This window comes from Rana temporaria, chromosome 3 (assembly GCF_905171775.1).
Source record: "Rana temporaria chromosome 3, aRanTem1.1, whole genome shotgun sequence".
Classification (NCBI taxonomy): Eukaryota; Metazoa; Chordata; class Amphibia; order Anura; family Ranidae; genus Rana; species Rana temporaria.
The window spans coordinates 113,155,075-113,176,528 of record NC_053491.1 but is presented as its reverse complement, the minus strand read 5'-3'; the positions used below and the strand labels follow the sequence as shown (position 1 = coordinate 113,176,528).

General features: G+C 45.1%; 1 protein-coding gene and 1 pseudogene across 1 annotated transcript in view; one reads left to right on the top strand and one right to left on the bottom strand.

Moving 5' to 3' along the window:
* PFKFB3 (6-phosphofructo-2-kinase/fructose-2,6-biphosphatase 3) overlaps window positions 1-21,454 on the top strand; it is a 119,562-nt gene that overhangs the window by 3,077 nt on the left and 95,031 nt on the right. The gene's annotated exons all lie outside the window — the stretch shown is intronic.
* LOC120933972 lies at window positions 5,537-5,672 on the bottom strand (annotated as a pseudogene).

Sequence of the window (21,454 nt, the reverse complement as noted above, 5' to 3'; positions counted from 1 at the left end):
GCTCTATACGGCGCCTGCACACCGTCGTTCGGCTACTTTCGGAAAATCGTGGCGCGATAGATGCGACCGTCGGAAGCCTGTCGGAAGACTGTCAATCAAAATAGGAACGCCCAGTCCCGCAGCCCATACCCGGAAGCGGCGGAGAAGATCGCTCTCTAAAACGGTAAGTACAGCTTCAATTTAAAAAAAACTAGCCAATTCCCCTTGACAAAATGAGCATCAATCTAAGGTTAAAAATTGTAATTTCCGGGTGAACCTCCACTTTAATAGTGTAAAACATTGCAGTGAAGACATCTTTTACCCATCCCAACAAGATTCAAACTCACACCTGCCTGAAGGACCCACAAACACATCTCACTAAGAGAGACCTCATAAGCCACGTACACACGATCCGAATATTGTACGAAAAATGTCGTCCGAGGAAGAATCGTCCGATAATCGGCTCGTTAGTACAGGGCTGGACGAGCCGATCATTTTAGTTCATCCGATATTATTTTATCGGACATGCACGAAAATTTTCCTCGTACGATACCAGATCGTACGATTTTCGTTTGGTCAGTACAGTTGTCGTCCGAAAATACTACACAAATACATTACAACACATGACATCTCTTCCGATTTTTTTTTCTGTCTTACGAGAATTTTCGTGACTTTAGTAACCTATTCAATTTCTACTTGCGACTAGTAAACAAAAAAAGTCGGACGATCTGTCGTCCGATTTTCGGATCGTGTGTATGTGGCATTACTCTAATGACTTTCCTGTGGCTCCTGCCTAGATAACCTGCTACCCGCCTTCCTGGACTGACCCATCCCTCCCTTCTTCCTGAATCTTTCACTTCTAATCCCCCCCTTCCCTGACTGACCCCTCCCTACCTGCTTCCCATTTTCCCCATCTCCCTGCACCTTTCACACTTAATACCCCCCTTCACTGACTGACCCCTCCCTACCTGTTTTCCATCTTCCCCTTCTTTCATGCTCCTTTCACTCCTAATACCCCCTTCTCTGGCGACCCCTCTCTACCTGCTTCTCATCTTCCTCTTCTTCCTGCATGTTTCCCTTCTAATACCCCTCTTCCTTGACTGACCCCTTCCTACCTGCTTCCCATCTTCTCCTTCTTCCTGCACCTTTCACACCTAATGCCCCTCTTCCCTGATTGACCCCCCCTACCTGTTTCCCATCTTCCACTTCTTCCTGCACCCTTCATACCTAATGCCCCCCTTCCCTGACTGACCCCTCCCTACCTGCTTCCCATCTTCCCACTCTTCCTGCACCTTTCACTCCTAATACCCCCTTCCCTGACTGACCCCTCCCTACCTGCTTCCCATCTTCCCATTCTTCCTGCACCTTTCAAGCCTAATACCCACCTTCCCTGACTGACCCCTCCCTACCTGCTTCCCATCTTCCCATTCTTCCTGCACCTTTCAAGCCTAATACCCACCTTCCCTGACTGACCCCTCCCTACCTGCTTCCCATCTTCCCATTCTTCCTGCACCTTTCAAGCCTAATACCCACCTTCCCTTACACCATTAGATTGAAGACTATATTACAAGCTCCATCCAACTATGCAGAATCTACCTCCAGGTCATCTTTAACCTCCACATCATTGGTACCATCTCCCCAATATTTTTTTTTACATACACTTTCAACAGCTTGAACACCTTTAAAGCTGGCCATAGACAGATCAAAATAGATGGATTTGATACATCTATGGCAATTCTCAATCTAACAGTTGACTTCTGACAAACAGGGATGCCGGAAAACTTTTGCTGATCAGCAGCTGCAGCCACTGATCAGTGTAGTCTAACGGAGGGAGGAGTCAAGTTGTTGGAATACAATGGCACAGTGGGGAAGATTATTCCATCCACATTACTTGTGTGGATAGAGGACTCTATTCATCTTTTTTCATTCGGCCTGCTGGCTGAACCAAGAAAAAAAAAGAATCTGTGGGCAGCTTGACCACTTCCCACCCGGTCATGCACTCCCCCAGGTGCGCACAGAGTGGCGATCCGTGGTGCGGTGTGTCTCTAGGACACACCACATCACCAATCTCGGTAAAGGGCCCATGATGTAGGCTCTTTATCATGTGATCAGCTGTGTCCAACCACAGCTGATAACAGTGTAAATAGGAAATGCCGGCTATGACGTTGACAGTGGGTGTGGAGAGGAGAGCCGATAAGCAGCTTTCCTCACATGGGAGATCTGCACTGATTATCAGTGCCCTGAAAATCAGGGCAATCCAATCAGTGATGCCTGTCCATGCCCACTAGTAATGCCAATCAGTGGCACCTATCAGTGCCCATTAGTGCAGCCTCACCAGCGCACATCGGTGAAGGAGAAAAATTACTTATTTACAAAATTGTACAACAGAAACTAGGGAAAAAAAATTTTTTTTTCACAATTGTTTGTCTTTTTTTGTTTGTGTACTGTACTAAAGTGGTTAAGATGATGCCCCCATGGATTCATTACATCTTACCTCCCACTCATATATGGTTACTACTCTCAGGAATATAAGCCATGCAATTATCTACAACTAGGGCTTTTTTTCAGAGGGAACTTGGGGGAACTCAGTTCCACCACCTCTGGCTCAAACCCTTTGGTGTCCGCTCACGACAATCACTTGTAAACACAGAAGTCTGGTTTCTGTGTTTACAAGTGACAGCTCTGCACTCTGTGTGTAACCCCCTGAACTCTACACTCTGTATGTAATGCAATCCTGGTATTTAAAGTGGGGGTTCACCCAAAAAAAAAAATCTTTAACATTACATTCAGCCGAGTTGTCAGAATGACAATTGGCTGTTTTTTTTTATTCTATCCCCGTACATACCGTATTTTCACCGCCGCTTCTGGGTATGTCTTCTGCGGGACTGGGCGTTCCTAATTGATTGACATGCTTCCGACCGTCGCATACTGCGCGTCACGAGTTGCCGAAAGAAGCCCGAACGTCGGTGCGCAGGCGCCGTATAGAGCCGACTCGCAGTCCGGCTTCCTTTGGCAACTCGTGACGCGCTGTATGCGACGGTCGGAAGCCTGTCAATCAATTAGGAACGCCCAGTCCCGTAGAAGACATACCCGGAAGCGGCGGTGAAAATACGGTATGTACAGGGATAAAATAAAAAAAAAACAGCCGATTGTCATTCTGACAACTCGGCTGAATGTAATGTTAAAGATTTTTTTTTGGGTGAACCCCCGCTTTAATGCCCCTTTAAGACCCTTCTACTGTTTGTGAATTATGAATGGGGTCGTGGTTGAGTTCCTGCACCTATTTTCTGAGAAAAAAAGCTCTGTCTACAACTATTAATGCAAATCTAAGATATTTTACACCTCCTAAATAAAGCTCTAATATCGTTCTTCATTTGTATAGTGGTATTGTTTTGTATTGCTGTCAAACTAATAAAAAAAAGAAACAAAAAACTCTGAGGATCTGCTCTACAGTTTTTTTTTACGTTTTTCCACATTTTTGTTTGCATTACGCCACTCCAAACAAAAATGGGGAAAAACGTGAAAAACTGTGGTAACCAGAACACCAACCTCCACCCACATGTATTGCGCACTCACTGTTGCATTTGCTGCCAGGTGACTGTGCAGCAATAAAGCTTGTGTGGATACAGATACGGGTATCCGTAATATCCTTCCAAGATTCTCCAGGGGGCACAGCTCAAGTTTAGAATCCGTCATACACCATGATGGGATATATGGGATATACAGTATGAGCTAGCCCAATGCTGTGATCTGGCCAGTTTGGCGTATGGGCTTATACTGACAGTAGGTTGGATGGGGATACCCACCACTTTTTTGACCCCTTCTGGTATCATATAGTGTAGTTCTACAGAGTACATCTTCATAATGGTACCACTGATTTAACAAACCAGTTGATTTCTAGTTCCCAGTTCTTGGCACAGGATCAGGAACTTCAAGCACAGGTTTAGGGTTTAGGTTCTGTGTTTATTTTTATGTATCAGGTTAGGCAATAGGAGTTACATTTTAGGATAAGGTTAGCTCTAGCTTTATAAAAATGTAAAATTAAAAACAGCTTTGGACTGCCCCGTTGCACATAGTACAGATTTGTAATAACCTGGACGGGAATACCTCTATGTATCCACTAGATGGCACTAGAGCTTTTTCCTTTCTAAGATGGAATTTTTTTTTCTTTTAATTACAGTTTATTACCATTTCAGTCATCAGTCAGTTCTAACAGATCATGTGTTTAAGCTTCAGACATCTGCAAGTTTACCTAGACAAAGCATGTATTTTACAAGTCTTTTTTGGAAAATCCAAGTAAGAAAGTATCAGAAAAAATAATAACGATGCACTAGGGGAGATTTATTAAAACTAGAAATTGCAAAATGTGGTGCAGCTCTGCATAAAAACCAATCAGCTTCCAGGTTTTATTGTCAACGCTTAAAGCGGATTTCCACCCAAAAGTGGAACTTCCGCTTAATCCACTCCTCGCTCCCTTACATTTGGCATGTAATTTGTCTTGGGGGGGATTGGGGGCTTCATTTGGAGTGGGATTTCTTGTCCCACTTCGTTCTTCTGCCCAGGGACCACTTTTTTTTTAATTGAAAAGCCTGTGGCGTGCATAACACAACCTAAAAAACTCCACCCGGTGCAGAAAAAATGTGCACACACATAAAGAGTGTTCACAAAAACGTGCAGACGGGTGCTACGTCAAATGGTCCTCTGTGAGGAGGACCCAACCCTGATCCCCCGGGGCGTTAGGCTCCAGACGGGGACTAGAGTAATCTGTGGCCCATGCAGCTGAAGCCGACATTGGACCCAACTTCCTTGGAGGGTCTGCCGAAACAGAACCCTCCCAGGTGGGGCTCCCCCGAAGGGAGACCCCATGAGAGCAGGCGAACTAAGCCAGAAGGCCATGTCCACCCACTCCCAAGACGTTCAGGGCTGGCCCGAGGACCGGCACCCTACTTGTCACACACAAGGTGTACAAAACGTGCACCAAACAAAAAAAGACATAAAGTGACAAACACGGGGGTAAAATAAAAAAGAAAGTGGGTGAGAAGGAAGGTGGGAGAGTGAGTGGAAAGTGACAATCGTGCAATATGATGGCCGGCCATCCGGCCAGGAAACAAAAATTCCTCTGGTCCCAGCCAAAAGGCCCGGCCCTAGAGGCAGGTGTGAAAAGGGTGTTTGTGGAGACGTGGCCCTGGTGCCATACGAGTAAGTGCCCTCTCAAATACTCGTGCAATGTATGGCACCCCTGGACTGCCACTCCAGGGGCACTATCTCCACAGGCTTTTCAATGGACCCTGACCCCCGGCCCGGACCAGCAGCACCCATCCTAGCCAGGAAGGTAGGAGCTCTGAGAGATTGGGGAGAGCCCACGCCAATAGGCTACTCCCATCACTCCCACCTAATCACGTTCGGGAAATACTAACCACTCCCCCCAAGGGGAAGGAGGAGCTAGTGTTCTCTCCTGAACAACTGACCTGGGCAGGCACCACAAAATCCAGGCCCGGCCCCTCAGCTTCAACCTCATGTTTCTCCGTCCAAATCAGAAGGCCTCCACCTCCACGCCAGCTGGTTTATCATCTGCCAACCGCCATCCCTTTCCACCTCGCCGTGTACTCAGGACGGTTAGCATAGCACCACTTACTGGCAACTGATAAGAACAGATACTACACTTGATCTTAGCCAAAAGGCCGAGAAGCCTTTTGGCTAAGATCAGGGACCACTTAGGCAATACGTCATATCGCCTTTTAGCGGCCCCTCCCTGTAGGCGATCACCTGGGACACGTGACACCTGTCCACTCAGGGAGCGCTGCGCCATTTGCGCAATGCGCAGTGAGTGCCCGGCTGTGAAGCCGAAAGCTGTCATGGCCGGGTGCCCACAGTTGCAATGGAGGCGCCGGCGGTGAAGGGGGGGGAATCGAAAACGAAGCTCCCGGCAGTACTTTGCTGGACCGTGGAACAGGTAAATGTATGTTTATTACCGTGTTTTCCCAAAAATAAAACCTACCCCGAAAATAAGACCTAGCGTTATTTTCCAGGAGGGCTGCAATATAAGCCCTACCCCGAAAATAAGCCCTAGTTTAAAATGTTTGTAACATCCTATAATCCACTCTATTATAGTAGTATATAATGTACAATGTGTGTGTTTCTGTAATATAATTGCGGGGAAGAGAGCTCCGGCGGGTCACAGAAGGTATTTGGCACAATTATATTACAGAAACACACACATTGTACATTATATACTACTGTAATAGAGTGGATTATAGGATTTTACAAGCATTTTAACTCAGTTTACACTGGGGATTCCTGTCAGGCAGGGAGAGAGAGGGGGAGAGAAGACAGCACATTACATGGTAAGACCTACCCCGAAAATAAGCCCTACTGTGTCTTTTGTTGCCAAAATTAATATAAGACCCGGGCTTATTTTCGGGGAAACACGGTAAAAGCCAGCAGCTACACTTTTTGTAGCTGCTGACTTTTAATAAACATAAAAAAAAGGCTGGAACAAGCCGAAGTTAAAAGCTGATTGGCTATCATGCACAGTTGCACCAGATTGTGAGTGCTCCAGTTTTAGTAAATCTCACTGTTTGCATAGATACACATATATCAATCGTGCAATAAACATATGAGCACAGGTACAATGGTTAAATACATTCTCAGGAAGGACTTAAAAGACTACATCATGTACACAATAGGACAGTATAAAAAGAGAATTTGATACTACTTTAGGCATAACGTTAGATAACTCACCAAAAATGGTACCAGTAAGAGTATAGTGAGATCCTTATATGTCAAGCTAGAAAGAAAGATGTAGTTAGAGCTTATAGAGAAAAGGGAGAGGATAAAACAAAGAGAAAAAATAGAGGTAGGAGATTGGGGGTCCCAGGGGGCTCATTATCTAACCTGTTCACACTGGTGCAATGCAAAAAACCCCTATGAATCCCGTGGGTGTTCCCGCATCGCACCTGAATCGCAGGCAGTCCACATTGACATCTGCGAACTGCTACAGGTGTCAATGCAAAGTTAACGACACCCCCAAATCGGTTTGCAGATCACAGTGCAAACTGTGCAATCAGATTCCAGTGCAGACCAAAAAAAGTGTTCCGCACTATTTTGGTGCGAATGCAATGCGATTTCAGCCATACAGTTTGTATGGCTAAATTTGCATCGCACAGACATCAATTGTGATGTGCACAGCAATGTGGTGGCATATGACTAGTGTGAACCCAGATGACTGGGCGTAAGATATCCAGGGTTGCGAACGTGGATAAATTTGATATGGAGATCCACTAATATCTGAATCTCAGAGCCAGTTAAGCAGGGACCAGCTGGGAGTCAATCCATCTATGGGCAGTTGTCAGATTTTCACATCCGATTATTGCCAGCCATGTTCTCCTGGCAGGGACTGCTCCCAACAACCCCCCTGCTGGGAGAACACAATAGCTCCACAGGAGGGATTCTGTCCATCAACACTAATGCTCCCCCAACGCTGATGGTGGAATCAAGAGATTTTCTTTCCTGCAATCTGTGGTTGCAGGAAAGAAAAACACATAATCTATGGCTTGCCTTAGTCACACTGACTATAGCCGGCAACACTAATCACTGTGTTCTGCCAATAGGGAAGGCTCCCCACTGGCAGAACACATAAGTGCCACGAGAGGGATTAAAGGGGGCCTGAGGTACTGGGGGCTGTGTAATATAAAAGGGGCCAGAGCTAAAGGGGGCTGTGTAATTTAAAAGAGGCCTGAGGTACAGGAAGCTGTGTAATGTAAAGGGGGCAGAGGTACAGTGGGTTGTGTAATGTAAAGGGGGCCAGAGGTGCAGGGTATGTGTAATGTAAAGGGGCCAGAGATTCAGGGGCTATTTAATGTGAAGGGTGTAATCCTATGCTTTACCTGCAGTTATAGCCGCAGTCCTATAGATTGCTTTTAGTTTGCATGTTTTTTTCTGCATTTTCTGAAAGAGCACCCAAAATTCCGCATGCTGCATCTTTGGCGTACTTTCAGAAAATGGGAAAAAAATTATTGGTGGAGGGGTGACACCATGTCTTGCTGCACCAGGTCACACCAACCCTAGTGATGCCACTGCATCACAGCAGCAGAAAAAATACATTTGGAAAAGGTTGAGAGCACTAGAAGGAATTTTTTGAGTTAAAGCGCGGTTCCACCCGCGATTTTTTTTTCTTTTAAAAGTCAGCAGCTACAAACACTGTAGCTGCTGACTTTTAATAAGGACACTTACCTGTCCTAGGCGCCGGCAATGTCTTGCGGCTTCACTGCCCATTTCCTACTGCGCATGCGCGAGTTGTCACGCAGCGCTTTTGTGAATGGGCTTCTACTTTCTGGGATACACACAGTTCCCAGAAGGCAGTGCGCCCCATTCCCCAGAAGACAACGCGGGGAGGACATGGAAGAAGATCTGCCGCGGTATTCAGAAGAGGCAGATTAGGAACTTCCGCATAGCAACTGCCATTTCTGGTAAGTCAAAATTCATTTTTTTACAGGATTTTGGTGTATTTTTTTTTTTTTTTGGAGTGGGCCTCCACTTTAAGAATTCATACCTAAACAGAATATTGTTTTAAACTAGAGATTAGTGTGACTTTAAAGCTATTCCAAAAAAAAATAAAAAATAAATGAGCTTCCCCAGAACTTCTCTTAAAATGTCTATATTTGTGCTGCAGATATTTCTCATAAACTCTGCTAGGCAGAACTGACACAGGAAAGATTGACAAAACATCTCAGTGGACTGCGTTTCCTGGGAACGGATTTCATAGGATTTCTCCAGAAGACTGCTTCAAAATAATAAGAGGAGTTGAAGGTTTTTCCAAATACACTGGCTGGATAGATGCTTACAGGAAACCATAGGCAAGATGCACTGAATGTAAATACTGAATTGCTTTAACCACTTGCTTACTGGGCACATATACCCCCCTCCTGCCCAGGCGAAATTTCAGCTTCCGGCACTGCGTCACTTTAACTGACAATTGCGCGGTCGTGCGATGTGGCTCCCAAACAAAATTAACGTCCTTTTTTCCCCACAAATAGAACTTTCTTTTGGTGGTATTTGATCATCTCTGCGGTTTTTCTTTTTTGCCCTATGTGACAGTAGGCAGGTTAAATCCCCTGGTTGCATCCAAGATGCTGTATATATTTCTCCTAGGTTCAGGCTTAATGCCAGTTTGTACCTCTAGGGGGAGTGCTGGGAGGACTTGATGAGCCCAGCTGTATCAGGTGGGCTCGTTAGGTCCTCTACAAAAACTCCCAGCATGCTAAGAGATATGCTCCAACCTGGAACCAGACCTGTGTGAACAGTCTGGGGAGTAAGGATGAGCTCCGGCGTGTTCGCATAGAACACGTGCGGAGCCCGCCAGGAAGTCGGCACCCGCGCTGCAGCCGAGCATCGGGAAATGTCTGCCTGGCTGTGATTAGAGCAGCGTGGGTGCCGACTTCCTGGCGGGCTCTGCACGTGTTCTATGCGAACACGCCGGAGCTCATCCTTACTGGGGAGTGATCTTTGTGCGGTGAGACAAAGCCTGTGTGGCTACTATTACCAAAACTCTGACCAGCAGAGAGTTAGGGACTGGGGCAGCACTAGGCTGTACCCAGGCGTTAGTTAGGGACACCAATGTGTTTAGTAAGCGGTCAAGTGACCAGGATTTATTTTTGTATTTCTTTTGTTTCTGTCACATTTGTTTTGTATATAGTTCAAATAAAATCTGCACCTTTTTGTTTTCCTCCTACCATCGTCTGCTGTGCCTACTTGTTTTTTTGTGCTGAACCCGTCCAGGGGGTCACTCACACCCGCTGACGGGCTGACCCCCTCACAACTATAAACAAAAAAAGAGCGACAATTTTGAAAAAAAAACCTATATTTTTTACTTGTTGCAATAATAAATATCCCAATTTTTTTTTAAAAAACGTTTTTTTCACAGTTTAGGCCGATACGTATTCTTCTACATATGTTTGGTAAAAAATAAAAAAAAATTGCAATAAGCGCAAAAGTTATAGCACCTACAAAATAGGGGACAGAATTATTATTTTTTTTATTATTTTTTTTTTTTTTTTTTACTAGTAATGGCGATCTGCGATTTTTTTTGGGACTGCAACATTATGGCGGACACATCGGACACTTTTGACACATTTTTGGCACCATTCACATTTATACAGCGATCAGTGCTATAAATATGCACTAATTACTGTATAAATGTGACTGGCAGGGAAGAGGTTAACACTAGGGGGCGAGGAAGGGGTTAAATGTGTACCCTGCATAGTGTTTCTAACTGTGGGGGAAGGGGACTGACTGGGGGAGGTGACCGATCTGTGTCCCTATGTGCAAGGGACACAGCATCGGTCTCCTCTCTCCCTGACAGGACGTGGATCTGTGTGTTTACACACACAGATCCACTTCCTTGTCTGTGTAACCGCCGATCGCGGGTGTCTGGCGGACATCGCGGCCGCCAGGCATGCACATCGAGAACTCAGTGATGTGGCAGGCGCGCGCCCCAGTGGCTGGAGGCCGTATATAGACGGCCTCCCGGCAATTAGGATCCACATTGCGGCCGTAGAAAGCCATCAGCCCGGCAGGAGGTGGTTAACCAGTTGCTTACTGGGCACTTAAACCCCCTTCCTGCCCAGACCGATTTTCAGCTTTCAGCACTGTCACTCATGCTACACTGTACCCAAATGACATTTTTATATATTTTTTTCACACAAATAGAGCTTTCTTCTGGTGGTATTTAATTGCTGCTGGGTTTTTTATTTTTTGCTAAATAAAATAAAAAATGTCAGAAAATGAAAAAACAAAAACAAATCTGTTTCATAGTGTGTTATAAAATTTTGAAAACAGGTATTTTTTCTCCTTCACTGATGTGCGCTGGTGAGGCAGCATTGATGGGCACTGATAGGCGGCACTAATAAGCACTGATGGCTGGCACTGATGGCTGGCACTGATGGCTGGCACTCAAGAGCACTGATGGCTGGCACTCAAGAGCACTGATGGCTGGCACTCAAGAGCACTGATGGCTGGCACTCAAGAGCACTGATGGCGGGCACTCAAGAGCACTGATGGCTGGCACTCAAGAGCACTGATAGGTGGCACTGAAGGGCACTGATAGGTGGCACTAATAAGCAGCATTGATAGATGGCACTGATGGGCACTGATGATCCATGATGGGTGATTTTGTGTGAGGGACTGATGTCCCTCTGAGAGAAGCCGGTGATCGGGAAAAAAGAATACCGATTACCGAGCTTCTGTTTACATCACGTGATGAGCCGTCATTGGCTGACAGCAGATCACATGGTAAGGGGTCGGAATCAACCCCTTACTCTGATCTGTGATCACGAGTCTCATAGACTTGGTGATCACAGAAAGCGCCGTGTGCGACCCGCATGGACGCGCAGACATCGTTTGCTCGGGAGGACGTCCATGGATGCCCTCTCGGCAATTAAGGCACGTGCTGTAGCCGTCTTTTGGCTATAGCGCAGGCGGCAAGTAGTTAAATTTTGGCAATATAAGCATATTGCTTTTATTTTATCGCCTGGTGAACGCCACTTAGTAATAGCAGAGTGCGGTGCACAAACCCCCAGTTTACATGAAAAGACATAGAATGCCTCATCATTTTAATCACCAGAAATTTCTTATGTGTAACGTTGTCACGCTGCCAATAAGCAGCAGTATAAATAGATGAAACATATAGTGACTAATTCAAATCTGCTTGTTTAGTTGGAGCTGTTTTTTTGACAAATGACTTTTCCTGCATATGTGATTAAATATACTTAAAGGACATTTCTCTTGAGAGAGATCTGTAGGCTGCCTTCGCTGACCTGCTTCTGCTGGTGGCCTTCCCGTTTCTGGCTTCAGTATGTTCTCCATCCCTGACCCTGATTAAGCATGCAAGCAGTGAAGTCAGAGTGGAGTGAAAAGTCCTGAGCTGAGCAGTGAATCACAAAGTAATGAATTCATTGCATTAGTGTGATAGCCAGGCTACCAGGATTTACAGATGAAGAATTCAGCAATGGTAGCCTAAATATTGTCTTTAAGTGTATGCAACCCTTTTTACATTTTTTGTGCTCACAATGCACGGGTAATGTATAGTGTAGCGGTACCCCCGTAGGGGATGCTAAGTGATGTGGCCCACCTGTCACCCCGCCCAGCCTGGAGTTCACTTTTCAGACAGAAAACAGTCCATGGGCTTGTTTTTATGTTTTATTGAGGGATTTGAACTTGAATGGGGTATAGGAAGTATGAGATGCCCAATGGAATTTTGCAGAACTTGCTGGGACAACTATATACACTCTGGTATATACACTCAATTTCTCCTCCTGCACATTGCTTCCTCTCTAATGTTCAGGCACAGCTAGCAAAAAGTGGTTAGGCCTGACACTGGCTCAGTCAGGCCTTAACAATTGCCTTTTTCAGGCAGGGACCACCGGCCCATTTAGTGTAGCAATAGAAAGTTCCTGGTGCTAGCTGCCCTAACTTTGGTAACTAAGCCCAGTAACCCATCTTCAGCCCCTGCCAGCCCTCCTGGCTGCAGCTGCCCTCCTCCACTGCCCATGACACCACAGCCCACTCTGCTGGCTCTTCACCCATCCCAAACTGCATGCTCCCAGTCCTCTCAGACGTGCCTCCCCAGTCCTCCTAACTGTACATGTCACTTACCAGCCTCCTGGCTGCGACTAGTTGTTCCTCTCCTTGGAGATTTTCCCAGGAAATGCTCTCTCCTGCTGTCCTCTGTTGCTCCTCCTGTGCCTTCTGTCCAGAACACCTTCACGATTTCTTGAATTGCCCCGTCTGCACCCAAACCCCAGGCCCAATGTCACCCCCCCCCCAGACTGGAAGGCTCCCTCAAAGGCCCCCGACAGCCTAGCATTCCTTCTCCAAGCTCTGAACAACTCCAACTCCTCCCCAGCTGGGTATTTAAGGAGGCCTGCCCCTGCCAATCCAAGTTGGGGATTGGTCAGGGCTCCTCAGAATACCCCAGACAGCTCCACCTCTCCTCTCCTCCTCTTCTGGAAGCGTATCAAAAGAAAAGGGAGGTCCTAGTGATGCTGCCTGTGAGTCACCAGCTGCTACCCTGAGCCACTCCCAGCCCAGACCAAATCAAAAACAAGCAGGCCTGTTTGCCAGCCAAGCTTGTCTAAATTTACCTAACCTACAAAAATCCTACACTAGCACCTACCTACCTAGAGGGTGCTACAATAGTATGAGCTCATATTTATAATTTGTGGTGTATTTAACTATTACAATAAAATTAGTGGTAATATTTTTATAAATAGCGTAGTAAAAGATATGAGATATTCATTGGAAAATCCAAATCCCAAAAGATCTTCTTTACCAAAGATCTTTTCACAAACATGCACGTCAATGTACTCTGTGTGTTTGTGTGTGTGTGTGTATATATATATATATATACACACACTTATTATTATTATTCAGGATTTATATAGCGCCAACAGTTTGCGCAGCACTTTACAACATGAGGGCAATTACAATACTATTTAATACAGTAGGAATTAGAGGGCCCCCTGCTTGTTAGAGATTACGATCTAGGAGGGAGGGTCAAGTGATACAAAAGGTAATAACTGTAGGGGGGGGGGATGAGCAGATGGAGTAAAATAAAGTACTGTTGTTAGGTGTGTGCGTGTAAATACAGCGAGTAAAATAAGTATTGAATGTGTCACCATTTTTTAAGACAAATATATTTCTAAAGGTGCTAGTGACATGAAATTTTCCCCACATGTCGGTAACAACCCATGCAGTTGGGTTGTGACCCAACATACAAAGAAACCAAAACAAATAAGTTCAGAAATGAAGAAATGAAGTGTGTAATAAAATGGAATGATGTAGGGAAAAAGTATTGAACACGCTAACTGAAATGTATTTAATGCTTCATACAAAATCCTTTGTTGGTAATGACAGCTTCAAGACTCCTCCTGTATGGGGAAACTAGTCACATGCGTGTGATTTTGGCCCATTCTTCCACACCAACAGTCCTCAAATCTTGAAGGTTCTGTGAGCCTCTTCTATGAACTTTGACCTTTAGTTCTTTCCATAGATTTTCTATTGGATGCAAGTTAGGGGATTGGCTGGGCCATTCTAGCAGCTTTATTTTCTTTCTTTCTTTGAAACCAGTTGACCATTTCCTTGGCTTTGTGTTTGGGATCATTGTCTTGCTGAAATACCCACGCTCATTTCCTTTTCATCATCCTGGTAGATAGCAGTAGATTTTTATCAAGAAAGCCTTTTTCCATTCATCCTTCCTTCAATGATATGAAGTTTGCCAGTACCGTATTCTGAAAAACTGCCCCACACCATGATGTTCCCACCTCCAAACTTCACTGTTGGTATGTGGGTGTTTTTGGGGTGATGTTCAGTGCCATGGTGTGTATGATGGCATCCAAGGAGTTCAATTTTGGTCTCAACTGACCAGATTATATTCTCTGAGTATTTCACAGGCTTACCTAAATGTTGTGCAGCAAACTTTAACTTCAACATGTTTTTTCTTCAGCAATGGAGTCTTGCGTGGTGACTGGTGAGCATGCAGTCCATGGCGGCTGAGTGCATTACTTATTGTTTTCTTTGAAACAGTTGTACCTGCTAGTTCCAAGTCTTTCTGAAACTCTCCACGAGTGGTCCAACTCTTGGACAACTCTGCTGATAATTATTTTTACATCTATGTCAGAAAACTAGTGAGGAGCACCTGGTCCAGGCCGCTTTATGGTGAAATTATGTTCTTTCCACTTCCGGATAATGGCTCCAACAGTGCTCACTGGAACATTTCAAAGTTTAGAAATCCTTCTGTAACCAATGCCACCAGTATGTTTTGCAATACTAATGCCCCGACACACGATCGGTTTTCCCGTTGGAAAAAGTCAGATGAGCGCTTTTGGTCGGAAATCCCGACCGTGTCTATGCTTCATCAGACTTTTTCCAGCGGAAAAACTGCTGGAAAAAGATAGAAAGCAGGTTCTCTTTTTTCTCGTCAGGAAAAAATCAGATCGGAGCTCCAACCAAAATGGGAAGTTCTGCTTTAAGGACTTGTCCCCCTCTCCCCTGGAAGAATTGGCACTTTTGAGGAGCAAAGTGGGAAAGGGGGGGGGCGGGTACCCAATTTTGACAGGTATCCACTCCCACTTCTGCTCCGACCACCTAGGCAATCAGAACCAGAAGTTCTCCTACCACCCTCCCTCCCCCTGCAGTCGCCTGGGACATGTGACAAGTCCCAGAAGACTGCTTGACCATTCACAATGTGCAGCGCTGCTCGTGTATGCACAGTGGGCACCCGGCTGTGAGGCCACAAGCTGTCACAGCCCGTCGCCCATAGTTAAGATGCCGGCACCAAGGAAAGTAGACAGTGGGGTGAGCACACTCCTGGATCGTGGGACAGGCGAGTGGCTGTTTTTTAAAAGTCAGCAGCTACAGTTTTTGTAGCTGCTTACTTTTATTTTTTTCACAGGAGACTGGAACTCCTAGTGAAGTTACTGACCCTAGAAGGAGGGAAGTGTTTAACCTCTTAGCGCCAGAACCTCGCCACCCTTTAAACAGTTTATGGCGCCGGAGGGCAGGGAGGGGCTTGAGCCAATGTGACTGCTGTGATTGGCTGTCACGGCAGAAACGCGATCCCTAGCAGCGTTCGGGAGCTTTTCATTAGACGGCGGGCGTGCAGTGTGCACACTCTCGGCACAGGTGTATGGGCAGCAATTCACAAAAATATTTGGCCCCTTGGCGCTAAGGACCAGGCGCCGAGAGGCCGCATGTTTGCGTACGGCCGGCGCCGAGAGGATCTCACCTAAAAGAAGAGGCATCAGGACATGGGACACATCCTGCTGACTGTAGGTAATGTCCCTTGTGCTGATTTTTTTGTTTCTGTTTTTTGTTATGGCTGTACTTAGGTTTTAACTTTCTCACAGCCAGGATAGCAGAGAATCCTTTTATCTAGTAAATATTAAGTAAGCAAATATTATTATTGTACTTATACATGATGCCCTATTTACAATTTTCAACATAATCATTTTAATGAGGCAGACAGCAATCTGCAAAGTGCATTAATGTATATAACCAATGGGAATTTACTTTCCACTTATCTACCTTCAGTAAACAGAGCTATTAGTTGCCGGGGCTAACTGTACTTTATACATCATTGCTTTTGCGCTACCTGCAAGCATGTACTTATAATCATGTTTTAGTGCTTGCCAGAGCTGTAACTAGGGGAAAAAGGGCAGAGACACCTGTCAGGACAAAAACAAACATGGCTGCCACATCCCACGGTAAAAATCTAATTAAACTAATTGTATATATGGGGCTAACCAAGAAATCTGACTTATACTGTAGGTGTACATTGTGACCATTTCCACTGCTTGTGGTATTATAACATGTGGTATGGACATGTTATACCCAGGGTACAGAAATCTATAGTGATACCTCTGCCTCCAGCAAAAGAAAGTAATACAGTCAAGGCCTGCCAGAATGAAACATTATACAGTAAATACCTTTTTTCACTTTTTTATAAGTGATCACATTGCCTCTGTTCTCAGCTGCAGAAGAGCTGGGTGAGGAGAAGCAGCAGCACACTCAGCTTCCCGGTGAATGGCTGTGCAGCGGGGCCTGTCAGAACAGGTCTGATCATTGGAGGAGAGCACACTGAGTTCCCAGCATAGCTAGAGAACTGACCACAGTGGGCCAGATTCTCAAAGACTTACGTTGGCGTATCAGTAGATACGCCGTCGTAAGTCAGAATCTGCGCCGTCGTATCTTTAAGCGTATTCTGGAAACTAGATACGCTTAAATTTGGCTAAGATACGAGCGGCGTAAACCTCCTACGCCGTCGTTTCTTAGGGTGCATGTTTACGCTGGCCGCTAGGTGGCGCTTCCGTTGTTTTTCCGCGTCGAATATGCAAATGAGCAAGATACGCCGATTCACGAACGTACGTACGCCCGTCGCAATTAGTTACGCCGTTTACGTAAGACATACGCCGGCATAAAGATAAAGCAGGTCTCTAGGTGGCGCAGCCCATGCAAAGTATGGACGTCTAAACAATCGTATCTTTTTACGTCGTTTGCGTAAGTCGTACGCGAATAGGGTTGTGCGTAAGTTACGTTCACGTCGTAGGCAGTGTTCGACGTATCTTAGGCAATCTATCCGACGCATGCGCACTGGGATACGTCCACGGACGGCGCATGCGCCGTACGTTCAAAACGTCATTTACGTGGGGTCATGCTTTATTTACATAAAACACGCCCACCTCTTCCCAATTTGAATTAGGCGCGCTTACGCCGGCACATTTACGTTACGCCGCCGTAACTTAGGACGCAAGTGCTTTGTGAATACAGCACTTGCCTCTCTAAGTTGCGGCGGCGTAACGTAAATACGATACGGTACGCTACGCCCGCCCACACTTACGCCGCCCTACGTGAATCTAGGCCAGTGTGTTTTTCTGCTTAGCGTGGTCATTTTTTAATAGAAAAGCAGAGGGTCTGGCAGGATCACCAGGGATTTTACATTAAGGAAGCAATACAAAGGAAACGGGATACTTTCTCATACAAGTACATGGTACAGTAGGCAAATATCAGGAATATGAAATGTTAGAGTAACAAATGCTTTAACGTAAACTAACCATACATTGATCAAAATTTGGGTAGTTCAGCAGAACATGGATCAAAATTTGGATGGTTCAGCAGAGACTGGCCAAATTTCGATCCATTTATGGGCACTGTGGCTGAACTGAAGTCAATCTTCCAACTGACTTCGGTTCAACTGCCCCATTGGAAGATTTCCACTCAATCAGCCTGCAGCACCAATCAGTGTATTGTGACAATGGAGGAATCTCCTGCTGTCAGAATATGGAGACACAGCAGGGAGTACTGCTCTATCCACATTGAGTGTGTGGATGGGGAAATCAGGTTAGTTGAACACGCTGGTTGAACACAAAAAAATGGCTGATCTATGGTCAGCTGTAGGCGGTCTACCTGATGCAGAGATAAGAACCAAAGCTTCAAAATGTATCTCTGTTTTGCCAGTGAATTTAGTAAGGTGTTCATAGACAACATTGTCTCAATTGTAGCGTTTGCCAAGCTCAGGTCCTGTCTCAATCCATCTAACAGGTAGTTTTCCTATATATTGAGGAACTCGCTGACACCTTTTCACGTACTAATGGAATTCTCACAGTATATTTAGGCATAACGGTCACTAGTTGTTCAAGAGAGAGATAACTCTGCGTATTGCTACCTATAAAGATTCTTTTTGAGGCCCATAATGACCCATGAAGGACTTTTCTCTCTGTCAACTGGATGTAGAGAGCAGTATTCTAAAGATGATACAGTTTAAGGCGTTCATTTAACCAGTTCCCTACCGAGCCATAATAATATGACGTCGGCAAGAACTGTCTGTCCCTCAGAGTGGACGTCATATGACGTCCTTTGCATCGCGGCCGCGGCAAAGCTCACGACCTGGTGTGCGTGCCCTGCGGTCGCAATGTCCGCCGGGCACCCGGGATTGCCGGAAATCACGGCAGGAGTGTGGATCTGTGTGTGTAAACACACAGATCCACCTCCTGTCAGAGGTGAGGAGACCGACGTGTGTTCCCGGTACAGAGGAACACAGATCGGTCTCCTCCCCTTGTGAGTCCCCCTGCCTCTACAGTTAGAATCACTCCCAGGGAACATATTAACCCTTTCAGCGGCCCCTAGTGTTAACCCCTTCACTGCCGGTCACATTTACACAGTAATCGGTGCAGTTTTATAGCACTAATCGCTGTGTAAATGTTAATGGTCCCAAAAACGTGTCAAAAGTGTCCGATAAGTGTCCGATATGTCCGCCGCAATGTCACAATAAAAATCACAGATCGCTGCCATTACTAGTAAAAAAAATAAAATGCCATAAATCTATGCCCTATCTTGTAGACGCTATAACTTTTGCGCAAACCAATCAATATACGCTTATTGCGATTTTTTTTTTTAACAATTTTAAATAATTTAAATTAAATTTTGATATTTATTAAATCAAAAAGTAAAAAATATGGTGTTTTTTCAAAATTGTTGCTCTTCTTTTGTTTATAGCGCAAAAAATAAAAACCGCAGAGATGATCAAATACCACCAAACGAAAGCTCTATTTGTGTGTGTGGGGGGGGGACATAAAGATTTCATTTGGGTACAGTGTTGCATGACCGCGCAATTGTCATTCAAAGTGCAACAGCGCTGAAAGCTAAAAATTGGTCTGAGCAGGAAGGGGGTGAAAATGCCCTGTATAGAAGTGGTTAAAAGAGAAGTATGTTTTTAATTTTTTTTATATATTCATACTTACCTATGTGAATGGAGCATGAAATCGATGCGGCAGCTGCCGCCTCTTCACTGTGAACCGAGCCACTGAACACCGCTAATGGCTCGGTTCTCTCTCATCCCCGAGCAGAGAGATGCTGGCTGTCAATCAGCATCTCTCCTACTCTGCTCCCCTATGCCCATTGGAGCACTGAGTTGTGGAGGGGCAGGGAGCGGCCACCTCAGTGTCTTGCTGAGACTGCCATCAGTCAATTCAGCTGGCGGATCCAGACTTCGTAAGTTGGCATAATGCGCTTCTTCGACTGAACTTGGTGACATCAGCGAAGAGCGGACTTCAGACCGCTCTCCACTGAAAACGGGTCATAGGACTGCAAAACAAATTACATTCCTGTGACCCAAACAAGCTCAGGCTGGACTTCTCCTTTAGGATTTTTTGGATGCCAAGTGTAGATAGAAAGACGTTTTATTGGTATTGAAGTGTGATGCATTTACTTAGCTGTAAGTTGATAAAATGTACTGTTCTTAGCTTAAAGCCTGGCATACACAGCTACTTTTTTTTCGTTCAATCCAGCAGGCTGAACGGAAAAAAACAAAAACTGACAGCTCTGGAGGAGCTGCTGTACTAACTATGCAATGTTAGTACAGTGATCTCCTCCGATGTGCTATTGTGTTGAGAGCGAGGGATTGGGAGCCAATCAGCAAACTTTTTTTGGTCGACCCCATTCAACAGAAGCTGGCGGCGTGTACTAGACTTTAAGCGTATATAATTGCAAAGACACAAATTTATTATATTGCGGCTTACATATTCTTATGGTTGCTGCATTTTTTTTTCTTTTCTTTTGGCTTCCTTTATTTACACCTGGTAAACTGGCCATCATTTTCAGCTTGCTTTAACATATCAATCTGTCCAGCAAAAGTGACAGGTAAGCCGGCCATAGACGATTCGAATCCCTGCTAAACCGGCCAAGATTCATACCCGGCTGAATGTACCCAAGTTGATTGATTGATCCGATTTTGCCTCTCAGGGGATCAAGAAGGAATTTTGCTGGAGCAAATTGGAGCAAAAGTACCCCTCTCCTTTGAAATTAAGGGAAAGCACTTAAAAAGCACTTCAAAGGCGCCTCAAAATGGTTCTTGCAGCAGTTTTTTGAGTGAGGTGACCTTTAAAACGTGCACCGCTAACTCTGCTTGAAAACGTTGTGGAGTGGAGACGAATCAGAACACCTGTCACTTTTTATTGCTGTCTGTGCCCCCATTAGGGAGAGTGACCCTCTCTATTTGTCCTGTTTACCATTATCATTGAAAGTGAAAGTAAAGAAAACTCCAAATTTTGGGTTATCCCCAGAAAAGTAATAACGGGAAAATCTTCAGATGGGAAAACTAGTTCTGGTGACCTGGGGGGTCCCAAGGAATTTCCTCTCACTTCCTGTTTGGCTATGGGACAGGAAGTAAAGGGAAATCCTTGCAATGGGACACAGATGGCGAAAAAAAAAAAAAAGTCTGACAGGGGGTTATAACCCTCCCGTACTCTATCCAAAATGAAAAAAATATATATTTTGCCCATAGTTCTACTTTCATTTTGTTATGTTAATTCTTGAGTCAGACTTTGTTATCTATGAAGTACAAAGCAGCTTAGCTATGTTCCTTGTAATTTGTCTTACCTATAAATCTACTTAGAGTTTTGCTGGCATGTATTTACTTCTGTTATATAAATCATTTAACATTTCTATGCATGTAAACTTGTCAAAGTCCAATGACGTGCATTAAACTGACTTTGATATGTAACTTTGGGGATTTGCCAAGTATTTTAATACCTTTGTATGAGAGGCCCACCAAACCTGAAGTGGTCTGGGCCCACCCAAGGTCTAAATTTAACCCTGAGTATAGTGCATGTATAATACATTCTGTACTGTCCTGAAGAAACATGAGCACATTAGTAATGTTCTTCCCACAGGCATCACCTCAGCTGCTTGTCAATGAGCCCAAGGCTGACGCAGCAAAGAGGAAATGTACTCTATTATGTAACTGAGGAGATTCCTTATGGCTGTTTATATTGATCGAATGTACAGTGGTAAACACTAGAACAGGATGAGACGTTTAAGAGGTCCGTGAAGACAGCTGTCATTATCCAGTTCCCGACCCCCGCATGTACATATACGTCCACAATATGGCACGTACAGGCACATGGGCGTACACGTACGTCCTCGC